Source organism: Durio zibethinus, chromosome 1 (assembly GCF_047325235.1).
Source record: "Durio zibethinus cultivar Kanyao isolate XHJ-2024 chromosome 1, ASM4732523v1, whole genome shotgun sequence".
NCBI classification, from domain to species: domain Eukaryota; kingdom Viridiplantae; phylum Streptophyta; class Magnoliopsida; order Malvales; family Malvaceae; genus Durio; species Durio zibethinus.
In genome coordinates this window covers 25,344,489-25,366,532 of record NC_143162.1, presented here as the reverse complement: position 1 = coordinate 25,366,532, position 22,044 = coordinate 25,344,489, and the positions used below count along the sequence as shown (strand labels likewise).

The following is a 22,044-nucleotide window of genomic DNA, read 5'->3' as shown; positions in this document are numbered from 1 at the left end:
TAATAATAATAATAATATCAGATATACAAAAAATTACATAAACGGAACAAGAGAGAAAAAAAATTATTAACAGATAATACAATAAGATAAATAAAAAAAATATTACAAAAAAAATAAATAAAAATATACATATAATAATAATAAATAATAAAATACATAAAATACAAAAGAAAAGAAAAAAAATAATAATACAAAGTAAAAATTGCATTGGGCTTACCCATTTGGGTCGGGCTCAATTGATCTGGGCTAGGACCCAATTGGGTGTCTACATGCGGTTCGGGATTTTTTAAAATTTATTCGGAAGAAGTTTTGGCCCCAAACTTGGTAGACGTGATCCTTGTATTTTTGTTGGCACGCAAAAAAAAATTCAGCTAAAAAATCGAAGTGTACAAGATTTTTTTACCATTTGAAAAAAGTGTCCCCATTTCAGACACTTTAATGGCTACTGGCAGCAAACCTGTAAAATCTCAAATGCTCTTTAAGGGGTTGTGAGTTCTCAAGGTTTGATGAGGGATAGGGGGCCAATATAAGGGCCAAGTTCCAGCACCCATCGCACATCATGTGCGCACACCCCCCGGCCCCCCCAATCGTCGGAACCCCAATGCCGTCGGTCGGGTTCTCCGACGATGCTCCAACGATGGTGCCCCGACGAAGAAAAATGTGGCACCAGCACATGCCTGAGCCCAGTAGGTGCTGCCGTAACCCTCGGTCAGGTCCGATCTTAGACTGGGAATGAACTCCGTATGCCTAAGTCAACCCACGAAACGAGCGTGCGGGTGCTCAGCCGGCTGGAGGGGCGGGATGCGCAAGCCGGGGATTGGCTGGGTCACCCTTTACGTGCTGTCGATCCTGCTGCCGTAACCCTTAGTCCGGTCCGATCTTAGACTGGGAAGAAACTCTGTATGCCTAAGCCAACCGACGAAACGAGCGGGCGGGCGGGCGGGTACTACGTCGACCAAGAGACGAGATGCGTAAGCCGTGGATCGATAGGGTGGTAGGTGGGTTTAGGTACATCTTCATATTTATGTGTGCCAATGCCATTTTTATGGCTTGTAAATTCATAAAATGGTCCCTTAAGCCTTCATGCGAAGTTTCATGGCAAGACGACTCGTTTTCTATTTTTCATGATTTTTGAAACTTTTTATGGTTTGAGATTTTTTAAAATTTTTTCAGATGGAGTTTTGGCCCCAAACGTGGTAGATGTGATCCTTGTATTTTTGTTTACGTGCACAAAAAAATTCAGCTAAGAACTCGAAGTGTCCACGATTTTGTGACCATTTGAAAAAAGTGTCCCCATTTTAGACACTTTAATGGCTACTGGCAACAAACCTGTAAAATCTCAAATGCTCTTTAAGGGGGTGTGAGTTCTCAAGGTTTGATGAGGGATAGGGGGCCAATATAAGGGCCAAGTACCAGCACCCATCACACATCATGTGTGCACACCCCCTTGGCACCCCCGATCGTCGGAACCCCAATGCCGTCGGTCGGGTTCTCCGACGATGCTTCGACGATGGTGCCCTGGTGAAGAAAAATGTGGCACCAGCACATGCCCGAGCCTAGTATGTGTTGCTGCAACCCTCAGTCTGATCCGATCTTAGATCGGGAATGAACTCCATATGCTTAGACTGGGAATGAACTCCGTATGCCTAAGTCAACCCACGAAACGAGCGTGCGGGCGCGCAACCGACCAAAGGGGCGGGATGCGCAAGTCGGGGATCGACCGGGTCCCCCTCTGCATGCTGCCGATCCTACTGCCCCAACCCTCGGTCTGATCCAATCTTAGACTAGGAATGAACTCTGTATGCCTAAGCCAAATGATGAAACGAGCGGACGGGTGGGCAGGCGGGCACTACGCCGGCCAGAGAGACGGGATGCGTAAGCTGTGGATTGATAGGGTGGTAGGTGGGTTTAGGCACATCTTCATATTTCTCCGTGCCAATGCCATTTTAATGGCTTGTAAATTCATACAATGGTCCCTTAAGCCTTCACGCGAAGTTTCATGGCAAGACGACTCGTTTTCTATTTGTCACGATTTTCAAAACTTTTTGCGGTTCGAGATTTTTTAAAATTTTTTCGGAAGGAGTTTTCGCCCCAAACTTGGTAGACGTGATCCTTGTATTTTTGCTGGCATGCACAAAAACATTCAGCTAAGAACTCGAAGTGTATAAGATTTTGTGACCATTTGAAAAAAGTGTCCCCATTTCAGACACATTAATGACTACTGGCAGCAAACCTGTAAAATCTTAAATGCTCTTTAAGGGGGTGTGAGTTTTCGAGGTTTGATAAGGGATAGGGGGCAATATAAGGGCCAAGTACCCGCACCCATCGCACATCATGGGCGCACACCCCCCGACCCCCCGATCGTCGGAACCCCAATGCCGCCGGTCAGGTTCTCCGGCGATGCTCTGACGATGGTACCCCAGCGAAGAAAAATACGGCACCAGCACATGCCTGAGTGCAGCATGTGCTGTCACAACCCTCTGTCCGTTCTGATCTTAGACTGGAAATGAACTTCGTATGCCTAAGTCAACCCATAAAACCAGCGTACGGGCGCTCAGTCGGCCAGAGGGGCGGGATGCACAAGTCAGGGATCGATCGGGTCCACCTCTGCGTGTTGTCGATCCTGCTATCGCAACCCTCGATCTGGTCTGATCTTAGACTGGGAATCAACTCCGTATGCCTAAGCCAACCGACGAAACCAACGGTCGGGCGGGCGGGCGAGCACCACGCCAGCCAGAGAGACGGGACGCGCAAGCCATGAATCGATAGGGTGGTAGGTGGGTTTAGGCACATATGCATATTTCTATGTGCCAATGCCATTTTTATGGCTTGTAAATTCATACAATAGTCCTTTAAGCCTTCACGTGAAGTTTCATGGCAAGACGACTCGTTTTCTATTTTTCACGATTTTCAAAACTTTTTGCGGTTCAGGATTTTTTAAAATTTTTTCAGAAGGAGTTTTCTCCCCAAACTTGGTAGACGTGATCCTTTTATTTTTGTTGGCATGCACAAAAAAATTTAGCTAGAAACTCAAAGTGTACAAGATTTTGTGACCATTTGAAAAAAGTGTCCCCATTTCAGACACTTCAATGGCTACTGGCAGCAAACCTGTAAAATCTCAAATGCTCTTTAAGGGGGTGTGAGTTCTTGAGGTTTGACGAGGGATAGGGGGCCCATATAAGGGCCAGGTACCAGCACTCATCGCACATCATGTGCGCACACCCCCCCGGCCCCCCGGATCATCGAAACACCAATGCCGTCGATTAGGTTCTCCGGTGATGCTCCGACGATGGTGCCCTGTCGAAGAAAAATGCGACCCCAGCACATGCTCGAGCCCAGCATGTGCTGTCGCAACCCTCGGTTCGGTCTGATCTTAGACTGGGAATGAACTCCGTATGCTTAGACTGGGAATGAACTCCATATGCCTAAGCCAACTGACCAAACGAGCGGGCGGGCGGGCACTATGTCGGCCAGAGAGACAGGATGCGCAAACCGTGGATCAATAGGGTGGTAGGTGGGTTTAGGCACATCTTCATATTTCTCCATGCTAATGCCATTTTTATGGCTTGTAAATTCATACAATGGCCCCTTAAGCCGTCATGTGAAGTTTCATGGCAAGATGACTCGTTTTCTATTTTTCACGATTTTTGAAACTTTTTATGGTTCGGGATTTTTTAAAATTTTTTCGGAAGGAGTTTTGGCCCCAAACTTTGTAGACGTGATCCTTGTATTTTTTTTGGCATGCACAAAAAAATTCAGCTAAAAACTCGAAGTGTACAAGATTTTGTGGCTATTTGAAAAAAGTGTCCCCATTTTAGACACTTTAATGGCTACTGGCAGCAAACCTGTAAAATCTCAAATGCTCTTTAAGGGGGTGCGAGTTCTCGAGGTTCGATGAGGGATAGGGGGCAATATAAGGGCCAAGTACCAACACCCATCGCACATCATGTGCGCACACCCCCCGGCCCCCCGATCGTCGGAACCCCAATACCGCCGATCAGGTTCTCCGACGATGCTCCAGCGATGGTGCCCCGACGAAGAGAAATGCGGCACCAGTATATGCCTGAGCCCAGCATGTGCTGCCGTAACCCTCGGTCCGATCCGATTTTACACTGAGAATGAACTCTGTATGCTTATACTAGGAATGAACTCCATATGCCTAAGTTAACCCACGAAACGAGCGTGCGGGTCCTCATCCGGCCAGAGGGGCAGGATGCGTAAGCCTGGGATCGATCGGGTCCCTATCTGTGTGCTACCGATCCTGCTACCGCATCCCCAGTCTGGTCTGACCTTAGATTGGGAATGAACTCCGTATGCCTAAGCCAACCGACGAAATGAGCGGGCGGGCGGGCAGGCGGGCACTACGCCGGCCAGAGAGACGGGATGCGCAAGCCGTGGATCGATAGGATGGTAGGTGGGTTTAGGCACATCTTCATATTTCTGCATGCCAATGCCTTTTTTATGGCTTGTAAATTCATACAATGGTCCCTTAAGCCTTCACGTGAAGTTTCATGGCTAGACGACTCGTTTTCTATTTTTCATGATTTTTAAAACTTTTTGCGGTTCATGATTTTTTAAAATTTTTTCGGAAGGATTTTTGGCCCAAAACTTGGTAGATCTGATCCTTGTATTTTTGCTGGCATGCATAAAAAAATTCAGCTAAAAACTCGAAGTGTACAAGATTTTGTGACCATTTGCAAAATTTGTCCCCATTTCAGACACTTTAATGGCAATTGGTAGCAAACCTGTAAAATCTCAAATGCTCTTTAAGAGGGTGTGAGTTCTCGAGGTTTGATGAGGGATAGGGGGCCAATATAAGGGCCAAGTACCAGCACCCATCAGACATCATGTGCGCACACCCCCCCGGCCCCCCCGATCGTCGATAGGTGCTGGTACTTGGCCCTTATATTGGCCCCCTATCCCTCATCAAACCTTGAGAACTCACACCCCCTTAAAGAGCATTTAAGATTTTACAGGTTTGCTTCCAGTAGCGATTAAAGTGACTAAAATGGGGACATTCAAATGGTCACAGAATCTTGTACACTTCGAGTTTTTAGCTGAATTTTTTTGTGCATGACAAAAAAAATACAAGGATCACGTCTACCAAGTTTGGGGCCAAAACTCCTTTCGAAAAAATTTTAAAAAATCTCAAACCGTAAAAAGTTTCAAAAATCGTGAAAAATAGAAAACGAGTCATCTTGCCATGAAACTTCACGTGAAGGCTTAAGGGACCATTGTATGAATTTACAAGCCATAAAAATGGCATTGGCATGCAGAAATATGAAGATGTGCCTAAACCCACATACCACCCTATCGTTCCACGGCTTGTGCATCCCGACTCTCTGGGCGGCGTAGTGCCCGCCCGCCCGCCCGCTTGCTTGTTTCGTCGGTTGGCTTAGGCATACGGAGTTTATTTCCAGTATAAGATCAGACCAGACTGAGGGTTACGGCAGCAGGATCGGTAGCACGTAGAGGGGGACCCAGCCGATTCCTCGCTTGTGCATCCCACCCTTCTGGCTGGCTGAGCGCCTACACGCTCGTTTCGTGGGTTGACTTAGGCATACGGAGTTCATTCCCAGTCTAAGCATACGAAGTTCATTCCCAGTCTAAGATCGGATCGGATTGAGAGTTGCAGCAGCAGGATCGGTAGCATAAAAAGGAGGACCCGACCGATCCCCGGCTTGCAGATCCTACCCCTCTGGCTGGCTGAGCGCCCGCATGCTCATTTCGTGGGTTAACTTAGGCATACGGAGTTCATTTCCAGTCTAAGTATACGGAGTTTATTCCCAGCCTAAGATCGGATCAGACCGAGGGTTACGGTAGCAAATGTTGGGCTCAGGCATGTGCTGGTGTCGTATTTTTTTTCGTCGGGGCACCATCACCAGAGCATCACCGGAGAACCTAACCGGTGGCATTAGGGTTCCGGCGATCTAGGGGGCCGAGGGGTGTGTGCACATGATGTGCGATGGGTGCTGGTACTTGGCCCTTATATTGGCCCCCTATCCCTCATCAAACCTCAAGAACTCACATCCCCTTAAAAAGCACTTGAGATTTTACAGGTTTGCTGCCAGTAACCATTAAAGTGTCTGAAATGGGGACACTTTTTTCAAATGGTCACAAAATCTTGTACACTTTGAGTTTTTAGCTGAATTTTTTTGTGCATGCCAACAAAAATCGGATCAGACCGAGGGTTACGGTAGCAAATGCTGGGCTCAGGCATGTGCTGGTGTCGTATTTTTTTTCGTCGGGGCACCATCACCAGAGCATCACCGGAGAACCTAACCGGTGGCATTAGGGTTCCGGCGATCTAGGGGGCTGAGGGGTGTGTGCACATGATGTGCGATGGGTGCTGGTACTTGGCCCTTATATTGGCCCCCTATCCCTCATCAAACCTCAAGAACTCACATCCCCTTAAAAAGCATTTGAGATTTTACAGGTTTGCTGCCAGTAACCATTAAAGTGTCTGAAATGGGGACACTTTTTTCAAATGGTCACAAAATCTTGTACACTTTGAGTTTTTAGCTGAATTTTTTTGTGCATGCCAACAAAAATCGGATCAGATCGAGGGTTACGGTAGCAAATGCTGGGCTCAGGCATGTGCTGGTGTCGTATTTTTTTTCGTCGGGGCACCATCACCAGAGCATCACCGGAGAACCTAACCGGTGGCATTAGGGTTCCGGCGATCTAGGGGGCCGAGGGGTGTGTGCACATGATGTGCGATGGGTGCTGGTACTTGGCCCTTATATTGGCCCCCTATCCCTCATCAAACCTCAAGAACTCACATCCCCTTAAAACGCATTTGAGATTTTACAGGTTTGCTGCCAGTAACCATTAAAGTGTCTGAAATGGGGACACTTTTTTCAAATGGTCACAAAATCTTGTACACTTTGAGTTTTTAGCTGAATTTTTTTGTGCATGCCAACAAAAATACAAGGATCACGGCAACCAAGTTTGGGGGTAAAAATCCTTTCGAAAAAATTTAAAAAAATCCTGAACCGTAAAAAGTTTCAAAAATCGTGAAGAAAAAAGGAGTCATCTTGCCATGAAACTTCACGTGAAGGCTTAAGGGACCATTGTATGAATTTAGAAGCCATAAAAATGGCATTGGCATGTAGAAATATGAAGATGTGCCTAAACCAACCTACCACCCTATCGATCCACGGCTTGCGCATCCCGTCTCTCTGGCCGGCGTATTGCCCGCCCGCACGCTCGTTTCGTCAATTGGCTTAGGCATACGGAGTTCATTCTCAGTCTAAGATCGGATCGGACCGAGAGTTGCGGCAGCAAGATCGATAGCACACAGAGGGAAACCTGGCCGATCCCTGGCATGTACATCCCGCCCCTCTGGAAGGCTGAGCGCCCCCATGCTCGTTTCATGGGTCGACTTAGGCATACGGAGTTCATTCCCAGTCTAAGCATATGGTGTTCATTCCCAGTCTAAGATCGGACCGGCCTGAGGGTTACGACAGCACATGCTGGGCTCGAGCATTTGCTGGTGACGCATTTTTCTTCACCGGGGCACCATCACCGGAGCATCGTTGGAGAACCTGACCGGCGGCATTGCAGTTCCGACGATCTGGGGGGCCAGGTGGCGTGTACGCACATGATGTGCGATGGGTGCTGGTACTTGGCCCTTATATTGGCCCCCTATCTCTCATCAAACCTCGAGAACTCACACCCCCTTAAAGAGCATTTTGTATTTTACAGGTTTACTGCCAGTATCCATTAAAGTGTCTGAAATGGGGACACTTTTTTCAAATGGTCGCAAAATCTTATACACTTAGAGTTTTTAGCTGAATGTTTTTTGTGCATGCCAGCAAAAATACAAGGATCACGACTACCAAGTTGGGGTCAAAACTCTTTCCAAAAAAATTTTAAAAAATCTCGAACCACAAAATGTTTCGAAAATCATGAAAAATAGAAAACGAGTCGTCTTGCCAAGAAACTTCACGTGAAGGCTTAAGAGACCATTGTATGAATTTACAAGGCCATAAAAATGGCATTGGCACATAGAAATATGAAGATGTGCCCTACCCACCTACCACCCTATCGATCCACGGCTTGCGCATCCCGTATCTCTGGCCGACGTAGTGCCCACTCGCCCGTCTGCCCGCTTGTTTCGTCGGTTGGCTTAGGCATACGGAGTTCATTCCCAGTCTAAGATTAGATCAGATCAAAGGTTGCAGCAACAGGATTGGTAGCACGCAGAGGGGGACCCGACCGATCCTCGGCTTGCGTATCCCACCCCTCTGGCCGCCTAAGTGCCCGCACGCTTGTTTTATGGGTTGACTTAGGCATACAGAGTTCATTCCCAGTCTAAGATCGGACCGGACCGAGGGTTGCGGTAGCACATGCTGGGCTCGGGCATGTGCTCGTATTGCATTTTTCTTCATCGGGGCACCATCGCCAGAGCATCACTGAAGAACCTGACCGACGGCATTGGGTTTTCGATGATCGGGGGGGCTGGGGGGGTGAGCGCACATGATGTGCGATGGGTGCTGGTACTTGGCCCTTATATTGGCCCCTTATCCCTCATCAAACCTCGAGAACTCACACCCCCTTAAAGAGCATTTGAGATTTTACAGGTTTGCTGCCAGTAGCAATTAAAGTGTCTGAAATGGGGACACTTTTTTTAAATGGTCACAAAATCTTGTACACTTCGAGTTTTAGCTAAATTGTTTTGTGCATGCCAAAAAAAATACAAGGATCATGTCTACCAATTTTGGGGCCAAAACTTCATCCGAAAAAATTTTAAAATATCCCGAACCTCAAAAAGTTTCAAAAATCATGAAAAATAGAAGACGAGTCGTCCTGCCATGAAACTTAATGTGAAGGCTTAAGGGACCATTGTATGAATTTACAAGCCATAAAAATGGCATTGGCATGCAGAAATATGAATATGTGCCTAAACCCACCTAACACCCTATCGATCTACGGCTTACGCATCTCGTCCCTCTGGCCTGCGTAGTGCCCGCCCGCCTGCCCGTCTGCTTGTTTCATCGGTTGGCTTAGGCATACGGAGTTCATTCTCAGTCTAAGATCAGACCGGACTAAGGGTTACGATAGCAAGATCGACAGCACGCAGAGTGGGACCCGACTGATCCCCGGCTTGCGCATCCCGCCCCTCTGGCCGACTGAGCACCCGCATGCTCGTTTCATGGGTTGACGTAGGCATATGGAGTTCATTCCCAGTCTAAGATCTGATCAGACCGAGGGTTACGACAGCACATGCTGGGCTCGGGAATGTGCTGGTGCCGTATTTTTCTTCGTCGGGGCACCATCACCGGAGCATCGTCAGAGAACCTGACGGGCAGCTTTGGGGTTCCAACGATCGGGGGGGCCGGGGGGTGTGCGCACATGATGTGCAATAGGTGCTAGTACTTGGACCTTATATTGGCCCCCTATCCCTCATCAAACCTAGAGAATTCACACCCCCTTAAAGAGCATTTGAGATTTTATAGGTTTGCTGCCAGTAGCTATTAAAGTGTCTAAAATGGTGACACTTTTTTCAAATGGTCACAAAATCTTGTACACTTCAAGTTTTTCGCTGTTTTTTTGTACATGCCAACAAAAATACAAGGATCACGTCTACCAAGTTTGGGGCCAAAACTCCTTTCGAAAAAAGTTTAAAAAATCTCGAACCGTAAAAACTTTTGAAAATCGTGAAAAATAGAAAATGAGTCGTCTTACCATGAAACTTCATGTGAAGGCTTAAGGGACCATTGTATGAATTTACAAGCCATAAAATGGCAATGGCACGTAGAAATATGAAGATGTGCCTAAACCCACGAACCACCCTATCGATCCACGGCTTGTGCATCTCGTCTCTCTGGCCGACGTAGTGCCCGTCCGTCCGTCCGCCCGCCCGCTCCTTTCGTCGGTTGGCTTAGGCATACGGAGTTCATTCACAGTCTAAGATCGAACCAAACTGAGGGTTGAAGTAGCAGGATCGACAGCACGCAGAGGGGGAGCCGACCGATCCATGGCTTGCGCATCTCGCCCCTCTGGCCGGCTGAACGCCCGCACGCTCGTTTCGTGGGTTGACTTAGGCACATGGAGTTCATTCCCTATCTGACATCAGACCGGACCGAGGGTTGTGGCAGCACATGCTGTGCTCGAGCATGTGCTGGTGTCACATTTTTCTTCACTGCGTTACCATCGCCGGAGCATCATTGGAGAACCTGACCGACAGCGTTGGGGTTCCGGTGATCGAGGGGCTGGGGGGTGTGCACACATGATGTGCGATGGGTGCTGGTACTTGGCCCTTATATTGGCCCCCTATCACTCATCAAATCTTGAGAACTCACACCCCCTTAAAGAGCATTTGAGATTTTACAAGTTTGCTGCCAGTAGCCATTAAAGTGTCTGAAATGGGGACACTTTTTTCAAATGGTCACAAAATCTTGTACACTTTGATTTTTTAGCTGAATTTTTTTGTGCATGCCAAAAAAAATACAAGGATGACGTTTACCAAGTTTGGGGCCAAAAGTCTTTCCGAAAAAATTTTAAAAAATCCCAAACCGCAAAAAGTTTCAAAAATCATGAAAAATAGAAAATGAGTCATCTTGCCATGAAACTTCACGTGAAGGCTTAAGGGACCATTGTATGAATTTACAAGCCATAAAAATGGAATTGGAATGAAGAAATATGAAGATGTGCCTAAACCCACCTACCACCCTATCAATCCACGGCTTGCGCATCCCGTCTCTCTGGCCGGCGTAGTGCCCGCTTGCCTGCCCACCCGCTCGTTTCATCGGTTGGCTTAGGCATACGAAGTTCATTCCCAGTCTAAGATCGGACAGGACCGAGGGATGTGGTAGCAAGATCGGCAGCACGCAGAGGGGGACTCGGTTGATCCCCGGCTTGCGCATCCCGCCCCTCTGGCCGACTGGGCGCCCGCACACTCGTTTCATGGTTTGACTTAGGTATACGGAGTTCATTTCCAGTCTAAGCATACGGAGTTCATTCTCAGTTTAAGATCGGACCAAACCGAGGGTTACGCTAGCACATGCTGGGCTCGGGCATGTGTTGGTGCCATATTTTTCTTCGTCGGGGCACCATCGTCAGAGCATCGTCGGAGAACCTGACCGATGGCATTGGGATTCCGACGATCGGGGGGTCGGAGGTGTGTACGCACATGATGTGCGATGGGTGCCGGTACTTGGCCCTTATATTGGCCCCTATCCCTCATCAAACCTCGAGAACTCACACCCCTTAAAGAGCATTTGAGATTTTAAAGGTTTACTGCCAGTAGCCATTAAAGTGTCTGAAATGGGGACACTTTTTTCAAATAGTCACAAAATCTTGTACACTTCGAGTTTTTAGTTGATTTTTTTTTGCATGCCAACAAAAATACAAGGATCACATCTACCAAGTTTGGGGCTCAAATACCTTTCGAAAAAATTTTAAAAAATCTCAAACTGTAAAAAGTTTCAAAAATCGTGAAAAAAAGAAGACGAGTCGTCTTGCCATGAAACTTCACGTGAAGGCTTAAGGGACCATTGTATGAATTTACAAGCCATAAAAATGGCATTGGCATGCAGAAATATGAAGATGTGCCTAAACCCACCTACCACTCTATCGATTCACGGCTTGCGATCCCGTCTCTCTGGCCGACGTAGTGCCCGCCCGCCCGCCCGCTCGTTTCGTCGGTTGGCTTTGGCATACGGAGTTCATTCCCAGTCTAAGATCAGGCCAGACTGAGGGTTACGGCAGTAGGATCGATAGCACGTAAAGTGGGACCCGATCGATCCTCGGCTTGCGCATCCCGCCCCTCTGGCCGGCTGAGCGCCTGCACGCTCGTTTCGTGGGTTGACTTAGGCATATGGAGTTCATTCCCAGTCTAAGCATACGAAGTTCATTCTCAGTCTAAGATCGAATCGGACCGAGGGTTGCAACAGCACATGCTGGGCTCGGGCATGTGCTGGTGCCGCATTTTTCTTCGCTGGGGCACCATCACTGGAGCATCGCCGGAGAACCTGACTGGCGGCATTGGGGTTCCAATGATCGGGGGGGCCGGGGGGGTGTGCGCACATGATGTGTGATGGGTGCTAGTACTTGACCCTTATATTGGGCCCCTATCCCTCATCAAACCTTGAGAACTCACACCCCCTTAAAGAGCATTTGAGATTTTACAGGTTTGCTACTAGTAGCCATTAAAGTGTCTGAAATAGGGACACTTTTTTCAAATGGTCACAAAATCTTGTACACTTCGAGTTTTTAGCTGATTTTTTTTGTGCATGCCAATAAAAATACAAGGATCACGTCTACCAAGTTTGGGCCCAAAACTCCTTTGAAAAAAGTTTTAAAAAATCCTGAACTGTAAAAAGTTTTGAAAATCATGAAAAATAGAAAACGAGTCGTCTTGCCATGAAACTTCACGTGAAGGCTTAAGGGACCATTGTATGAATTTACAAGCCATAAAAATGGCATTGGCATGCAGAAATATGAAGATGTACCTAAACCCACCTGCCAACCTATCGATCCACGGCTTGCGCTTCCCGTCTCTTTGGCCTGCATAGTACCCGCCCGCACGCCCGCCAACTCGTTTTGTCGGTTGGCTTAGGCATACGGAGTTCATTGCTAGTCTAAGATCACACCGGACTGAGGGTTACGGCAGCAGGATCGGTAGCACGCAGAGAAGGACCCAGCCGATCCTTGGCTTGCGCATCCCGCCCCTCTGGCCGGCTGAGTGCCCGCACGCTCGTTTCGTGGGTTGACTTAGTCATACGAAGTTCATTCCCAATCTAAGCATACAGAGTTCATTCCCAGTCTAAGATCGGACCGGACCGAGGGTTGCGGCAGCACATGCTGGGCTCGGTCATGTGCTAGTGTCGCATTTTTCTTTGTCGGGGCACCATCGCCAGAGAACCTGACCGACTACATTGGGGTTTCGACGATCGGGGGGGCCAGGGGGGTGTGCGCACATGATGTGCAAAGGGTGCTGGTACTTGGCCCATATATTGGCCCCTTATCCGTCATCAAATGTCGAGAACTCACACCCCCTTAAAGAGCATTTGAGATTTTATAGGTTTGCTGCCAGTAGCAATTAAAGTGTCTGAAATGGGGACACTTTTTTCAAATGGTCACAAAATCTTGTACACTTTGAGTTTTTAGCTGAATTTTTTTGTGCATGCCAACAAAAATACAAGGATCATATTAACTAAGTTTAGGACCAAAACTCCTTCCAAAAAAATTTTAAAAAATCCCGAACCGTAAAAAAGTTTCAAAAATCTTAAAAAATAGAAAACGAGTCGTCTTGCCATGAAACCTCAGGTGAAGGCTTGAGGGACCATTGTATGAATTTACAAGCCATAAAAATGGCATTGGAACGAAAAAATATGAAGATGTGCCTAAACCCACCTACCACCCTATCGATCCACGGCTTGCGCATCCCGTCTCTCTGGCCGTCGTAGTACCCGCCCTCCTGCCCGCCTGCCCGCTTGTTTCGTCGGTTGGCTTAGGCATACAGAGTTCATTCCCAATCTAAGATCAGACTGAACTGAGGGTTGCGGCAGCAGGATTGGGAACACGCAAAGGCAGACCCGATCGATCCCCGGCTTGCTCATCCCGCCCCTCTGGCCGGTTGAATGCCCGCACGCTTGTTTCATGGGTTGACTTAGGCATACGGAGTTCATTCCCAGTCTAAACATACAGAGTTCATTCCCAGTCTAAGATCAGACCAGACTGAGGGTTGCAGCAGCACATGCTGTGCTCGAACATGTGCTGGTGCCGCATTTTTCTTTGCCAGGGCACCATCGACGGAGCATCACCGGAGAACCTGACTGGCGGCATTTGGGTTTCGACGATCGGGGGGGCCGGGGGGATGTGCGCACATGATGTGCGATGGGTGCTGGTACTTGGCCCTTATATTGGCCCCCTATCCCTCATCAAACCTCGAGAACTCACACCCCCTTAAAGAACATTTGAGATTTTACAGGTTTGCTGCCAGTAGCCATTAAAGTATTTGAAATGGGGACACTTTTTACAGATGGTCACAAAATCTTGTACACTTCGAGTTTTTAGCTGAATATTTTTGGGCATGCCAACAAAAATACAACAATTACGTCTACCAAGTTTGGGGCCAAAACGCCATCTGAAAAAATTTTAAAAAATCTCGAACCGCAAAAAATTTTGAAAATTATGAAAAATAGAAAACGAGTTGTCTTGCCATGAAACTTCACGTGAAGGCTTAAGGGACCATTGTATGAATTTACAAGCCATAAAAATGGCATTGGCATGCATAAATAAGAAGATGTGCCTAAACCCACCAACCACCCTATCGATCCACGGCTTGGGCATCCCGTCTCTCTGGCCGACGTAGTGTCCGCCCGCCCGCTCGTTTCGTCGGTTGGCTTAGGCATACAGACTTCATTCCCAGTCTAAGATTGGACCAGATCGAGGGTTACGGTAGTAGGATCGGTAGTATGCAGAGAAGGACCCAGTTGATCCCTGGCTTGTGCAGAGAAGGACCCGCACGCTCGTTTCGTGGCTTGACTTAGGCATACGGAGTTCATTCGTAGACTAAGCATACAGAGTTCATTCCCAGTCTAAGATCAGACCGGACCGAAGGTTGCGGTAGCACATGTTGGGCTCGATCATGTGCTGGGCCACCATCATCGGAGCATCGCCAGAGAACCTGACCGACGGTATTGGGGTTTTGATGATCGAGGGGGCCGAGGGGGTGTGCGCAAATGATATGTGAAGGGTGCTGGTACTTGGCCATTATATTGGCCCCCTATCCCTCATCAAACCTCGAGAACCCACACCCCCTTAAAGAGCATTTGAGATTTTATAGGTTTGCTGCCAGTAGCCATTAAAGTGTCTAAAATGGGGACACTTTTTTCAAATGGTCACAAAATCTTGTACACTTCGAGTTTTTACCTGATTTTTTTGTGCATGCCAACAAAAATACAAGGATCACGTCTACCAAGTTTGGGGCCAAAACTCCTTCTGAAAAAATTTTAAAAAAATCTTGAACCACAAAAAGTTTTAAAAATCATGAAAAATAGAAAACGAGTCGTCTTACCATGAAACTTCACGTGAAGGCTTAAGGGACCATTGTATGAATTTACAAGCCGTAAAAATGGAATTGGCACGCAAAAATATGAAGATGTACCTAAACCCACCTACCACCCTATCGATCCATGGCTTGCGCATCCCGTCTCTCTGGCCGACGTAGTGCCCGGCTTGCTCATCCCGCCCCTCTGGCCGGTTGAGCACCCGTACGCTCGTTTAGTGGGTTGACTTAGGCATACGGAGTTCATTCCCAGTCTAAGCATACAAAGTTCATTCCCAGTCTAAGATGGAACCAGACCGAGGGTTGCGGTAACACATGCTGGGCTCGGGCATGTGTTGGTGCCATATTTTTCTTCTTCGGGCACCATCGTCGGAGCATTCCGGAGACCCTAACCGGCGGCATTGGGGTTCCGGCGATCGGGGGGGCTGAGGGGGGTGTACGCACATGATGTGTGATGGGTGCTGGTACTTGGTCCTTGTATTGGCCCCCTATCCCTTATCAAACCTCGAGAACTCACAACCCCTTAAAGAGCATTTGAGATTTTACAGGTTTGCTGCCAGTAGCAATTAAAGTGTCTGAAATGGGGACACTTTTTTCAAATGGTCACAAAATCTTGTACACTTCGAGTTTTTAGCTGAATTTTTTTGTGCATGCCAAAAAAAATACAAGGATCACATCTACCAAGTTTGGGGCCAAAAATCCTTCTGAAAAAAGTTTAAAAAATCCCGAACCACAAAAAATTTTAAAAATCATGAAAAATAAAAAACGAGTTGTCTTGCCATGAAACTTCACGTGACGGCTTAAGGGACCATTGTATGAATTTACAAGCCATAAAAATGGCATTGGCACATAGAAATATGAAGATGTGCCTAAACCCACCGACCACCCTATCGATCCATGGCTTGCGCATCCCGTCTCTCTGGCCGACAAAGTGCCCGCCCGTCTACCCGCTCGCTCGTTTCATCGGTTGGCTTCGGGATACGGAGTTCATTCCCATTCTAAGATCGGACCAGATCGAGGGTTGCGACAGTAGGATCGACAGCATGCGGAGGGGGACCTGGCTAATCCCCGGCTTACGCATCCCGCCCTTCTGGACGGCTGAACGCCCGCACACTCATGTCATGAGTTGACTTAGGCATACGGAGTTCATTCCTAGTCTAAGCATTCGGATTTCATTCCTAGTCTAAGATCCGACCGGACCGAGGGTTGCGGTAGCACATGCTAGGCTCGGTCATGTGCTGGTCTCGCATTTTTCTTCGCCAGGGCACTATCGTCGGAGAACCTGACCCGCGGCAATGGGGTTTCGACGATCGGGGGGGCCAGGGGTGTGCACATAATGTGCGAAGGGTGCTGGTACTTGGCCCTTATATTGGCCCCCTATCCCTCATCAAACCTCGAGAACTCACACCCCTTAAAGAGCATTTGAGATTTTACAGGTTTGCTGCCAATAGCCCTTAAAGTGTCTGAAATGGGGATACTTTTTTCAAATGGTCACAAAATCTTGTACACTTCGAGTTTTTAGCTGAATGTTTTTATGCATACCAACAAAAATACAAGGATCACGTCTACCAAGTTTGGGCCAAAACTCCATCCGAAAAAATTTTAAAAAATCCCGAACCGTAAAAAGCTTTGAAAATCGTGAAAAATAGAAAACGAGTCATCTTGCCATGAAACTTCACGTGAAGGCTTAAGGGACCATTGTATAAATTTACAAGCCCTAAAAATGGCATTGGCATGCATAAATATGAAGATGTGCCTAAACCCACCTGCCACCCTATCGATCCACGGCTTGCACATCCCGTCTCTCTGGCTTACGTAGTGCCCGCTTGCCCGTTCGCCCGCTCGTTTCATCGGTTGCCTTAGGCATACGAAGTTCATTCCCAATCTAAGATCAGACCAGACTGAGGGTTACGGCAGCATTGTCGGAGAACCTGACCGACGACATTGGGGTTCTGACGATAGGGTCCGACGATAGGGGGGCCGGGGTGGTGTGCACACATGATGTGCGATGGGTGCTGGTACTTGGCCCTTATATTGGCTCCTTATCCCTCATCAAACCTCGAGAACTCTCACCCCCTTAAAGAGCATTTGAGATTTTACAGGTTTGCTGCCAGTAGCCATTAAAGTGTCTGAAATGGGGACACTTTTTTCAAATGGTCACAAAATCTTGCACACTTCGAGTTTTTAGCTAAATTTTTTTGTGCATGCCAAAAAAAATACAAGGATCACGTCTACCAAGTTTCGGCCCAAAAATCCTTCCGAAAAAGTTTTAAAAAATCTCGAACCGTAAAAAGTTTCAAAAATCATGAAAAATAGAAAACGAGTCGTCTTGCCATGAAACTTCACGTGAAGGCTTAAGGGACCATTGTATGAATTTACAAGCCATAAAAATAGCATTGGCATACAGAAATATGAAGATGTGCATAAACCCACCTACCACCCTATCGATCCACGGCTTGCGCATCCCGCCTCTCTAGCTGGCGTTGTGGCCGCCTGCTCGCCCGCCCGCTCGTTTCATCGGTTGGCTTCGGCATACGGAGTTCATTCCCAATCTAAGATCGGATCGGACTGAGGGTTGCGGCAGCATGATCGATAGCACCTAGAGCAGGACACAGCCAATCCCCAGCTTGCTCATCCTGCCCCTCTGGCCGGCTGAGCACCCGCACGCTCGTTTCATGGGTTGACTTAGGCATACGGAGTTCATTCCCAGTCTAAGCATACGGAGTTCATTCCCAGTCTAAGATCGGACTGGATCGAGGGTTACGGTAGCACATGCTGCGCTCAGGCATGTGCTGGTGCCACATTTTTCTTCATCGGGGCACCATCACCGAAGCATCACCGGAGCATCATTGGAGAACCTGACCGACGGCATTGGGGTTCCGACAATCGGGGGGGCCAGGGGGGTGTACGCACATGATGTGCGATGGGTGCTGGTACTTGGCCCTTATATTGGCCCCGTATCCCTCATCAAACCTCGAGAACTCACACCCCGTTAAAGAGCATTTGAGATTTTACACGTTTATTGCCAATAGCCATTAAAGTGTCTGAAATGGGGACACTTTTTTCAAATGGTCACAAAATCTTGTACACTTCGAGTTTTTAGCTGAATTTTTTTGTGCATGCCAAAAAAAATACAAGGATCACGTATACCAAGTTTGGGACAAAACTCCTTCCGAAAAAATTTTAAAAAATCCCGAACCAAAAAAAGTTTCAAAAATCATGAAAAATAGAAAACGAGTCGTCTTGCCATGAAACTTCACGTGAAGGCTTAAGGGACCATTGTATGAATTTACAAGCCATAAAAATGGCATTGGCATGCAGAAATATGAAGATGTACATAAACCCACCTACCACCCTATCGATCCACGGCTTGCGCATCCCGCCTCTCTGGCCGGCATTGTGGCCGCTCGCTCGTCCGCCCGCTCGTTTCATCGGTTGGCTTAGGCATACGGAGTTCATTCCCAATCTAAGATCGGACCGGACTGAGGGTTGCGGCAGCATGATCGATAGCACCTAGAGTGGGACACAGCCGGTCCCCAGCTTGTGCATCCCGCCCCTCTGGCTGGTTGAGCGCCCGCACGCTCGTTTCATGGGTTGACTTAGGCATACGGAGTTCATTCCTAGTCTAAGCATACGGAGTCATTCCCAGTCTAAGATCGGACTGGATCGAGGGTTACGACAGCACATGCTGCGCTCGGGCATGTGCTGGTGCCACATTTTTCTTCACCGGGGCACCATCGTCGGGGCACCATCACCGGAGCATCATCGGAGAACCTGACCAGCGGCATTGGGGTTCCGACAATCAGGGGGGCCAGGGGGGGTGTACGCACATGATGTGCGATGGGTGCTGGTACTTGGCCCTTATATTGGCCCCGTATCCCTCATCAAACCTCGAGAACTCACACCCCGTTAAAGAGCATTTGAGATTTTACACGTTTACTGCCAATAGCCATTAAAGTGTCTGAAATGGGGACACTTTTTTCAAATGGTCACAAAATCTTGTACACTTCGAGTTTTTAGCTGAATTTTAGTGTGCATGCCAAAAAAAATACATAAAAGGATCACGTATACCAAGTTTGGGGCAAAACTCCTTCCGAAAAAATTTTAAAAAATCCCGAACCGAAAAAAGTTTCAAAAATCATGAAAAATAGAAAACGAGTCGTCTTGCCATGAAACTTCACGTGAAGGCTTAAGGGACCATTGTATGAATTTACAAGCCATAAAAATGGCATTGGCATGCTGAAATATAAAGATGTGCCTAAACCCACCTACCACCCTATCGATCCACGGCTTGCGCATCCCGTCTCTCTGGCTGGCATAGTGCCCGCCCGTCCGCTCGTTTCGTCGGTTGGCTTAGGCATACGGAGTTCATTCCCAGTCTAAGATCGGACCGGACTGAGGCTTGCAACAGTAGGATCGACAACACGCAGAGGGGGACTCGACCGATCCCCAGCTTGCGTATCCCGCCCGTCTAGCCGACTAAGCGCCCGCACGCTCGTTTCGTGGGTTGACTTAGCCATACGGAGTTCATTCGCAGTCTAAGCATACGAAGTTCATTCCCAGTCTAAGATCAGACCGGACCGAGGGTTGCGGCAGCACATGCCGGGCTCGGGCATGTGCTGGTGCCACATTTTTCTTCGTCGGGGCACCATCACCAGAGAATCTGACTGGCGGTATTGGGGTTCCGGCGATCGGGGGCGCCGAGGGGTGCACACATGATGTGCATTACGTGCTGGTACTTGCCCTCATATTGGCCCTCTATCCCTCATCAAACCTAGAGAACTCACACCCCCTTAAAGAGTATTTGAGATTTTACAGGTCTGCTGCCAGTAGCCATTAAAGTGTTTGAAATGGGGACACTTTTTCAAATGGTCACAAAATCTTGTAAACTTCGAGTTTTTAGCTGAATTTTTTTGTGCATGCCAAAAAAATTACAAGGATCACGTCTACCAAGTTTGGGGGCCAAAACTCCTTCCGAAAAAATTTTAAAAAATCCCAAACCGTAAAAAGTTTCGTAAATCGTGAAAAATAAAAAACGAGTCATCTTGCCATGAAAGTTCACGTGAAGGCTTAAGGGAGCATTGTATGAATTTACAAGCCATAAAAATGGCATTGGCATGCAGAAATATGAAGATGTGCCTAAACCCACCTACCACCTTATCGATCCACGGCTTGCGTATCCTGTCTCTCTGGCCGGTGCAGTGCCCATCCGCTCGTTTCGTCGGTTGGCTTAGGCATACGGAGTTCATTGCCAGTCTAAGATCAGACCAGATCGAGGGTTGCGGTAGCAGGATCGACAGCACGCAGAGGGGGACCTGATCGATCCCCGGCTTGTGCATCCTGCCCTTTTGGTCGACTGTGCGCCCGCAAGCTTGTTTCGTGGGTTGACTTAGGCATACGGAGTTCATTCCTAGTCTACGCATACGGAGTTCATTCCCAGTCTAAGATCGGACCAGACCAAGGGTTACGGCAGCACATGCTGGGCTCGGGCATGTGTTGGTGCCGCATTTTTCTTCGTCGTGGCACCATCACCGAAGCATCGTCGGAGAACCTGACCGGCGATTGGGGTTCCAACAATCGGGGGGGCCGGGGGGTGTGCGCACATGATGTGCGATGGGTGCTGGTACTTGGCCCTTGTATTGGCCCCCTATCCCTCATCAAACCTCGAGAACTCACACCCCGTTAAAGAGCATTTGAGATTTTACTGGATTGCTGCCAGTAGCAATTAAAGTATCTGAAATGGCGACACTTTTTTCAAATGGTCACAAAATCTTGTACACTTTGATTTTTTAGCTGAATTTTTTTGTGCATGCCAACAAAAATACAAGGATCACGTCTACCAAGTTTAGGGCCAAAAATCCTTCCAAAAAAATTTAAAAAAATCTTGAACCGCAAAAAGTTTTAAAAATCGTGAAAAATAGAAAACGAGTCGTCTTGCCATGAAAGTTCACGTGAAGGCTTAAGGGACCATTGTATGAATTTACAAGCCATAAAAATGGCATTGGCACATAGAAATATGAAGATGTGCTTAAGCCCACCTACCACCCTATCGATCTACGGCTTGCGCATCCCGTCTCTCTGGCCGGTGTAGTGCCTGCCCGCCCGCCCGCTCGTTTCATCGGTTGGCTTAGGTATATGAGTTCATTCCCAGTCTAAGATCGGACCGACTGATGGTTGTGGTAGGAAGATCGGCAGCACACAGAGGGGGGCCCAGTCGATCCCCGGCTTGCGCATCTCACCCCTCTGGCCGACCAAGCGCCCATACACTCGTTTCGTGCTTTGACTTAGGCATATGGAGTTCATTCTCAGTCTAAGATTGGACTGGACCGAGGGTTGCGACAGCACATGCTGGGCTCAGGCATGTGCTGGTGCCGTATTTTTCTTCGTCGGGGCACCATCGTCGAACATCGTCGAAGAACCTGACCGACGGCAGTGGGGTTCCGGCGAACGGGTATGCCGGGGGGGTGTGCGCACATGATGTGCGATGGGTGCTGGCACTTGGCCCTTATATTGGCCCCCTATCCCTCATCAAACCTCGAGAACTCACACCCCCTTAAAAAGCATTTGAGATTTTACAGGTTTGCTGTCAGTGGTCATTAAAGTGTCTGAAATGGGGACACTTTTTTCAAATGGTCACAAAATCTTGTACACTTTGAGTTTTTGGCTGAATGTTTTTGTGCATGCCAACAAAAATACAAGGATCACATCTACCAAGTTTGGGGCCAAAACTCCTTCTGAAAAAATTTTAAAAAATCTCGAACCGTAAAAAGTTTCGTAAATCGTGAAAAATAGAAAACTAGTCGTCTTGCCATGAAACTTCACGTGAAGGCTTAAGGGACCATTGTATGAATTTACAAGCCATAAAAATGGCATTGGCATGCAGAAATATGAAGATGTGCCTAAACCCACCTACCACCCTATCGATGCACGGCTCACGCATCCCGTCTCTCTGGCAGGCAGGCGCTCGTTTCATCGGTTTACTTAGGCATATGGAGTTCATTCCCAGTCTAAGATCAGACCAGACT

At 47.9% G+C, this 22,044-nt stretch overlaps 1 pseudogene; it reads right to left on the bottom strand.

Annotated features, from left to right (window-relative positions):
* The window catches only part of LOC111310719 (uncharacterized), a 54,956-nt pseudogene that overhangs the window by 21,775 nt on the left and 11,137 nt on the right, over nt 1-22,044 (bottom strand).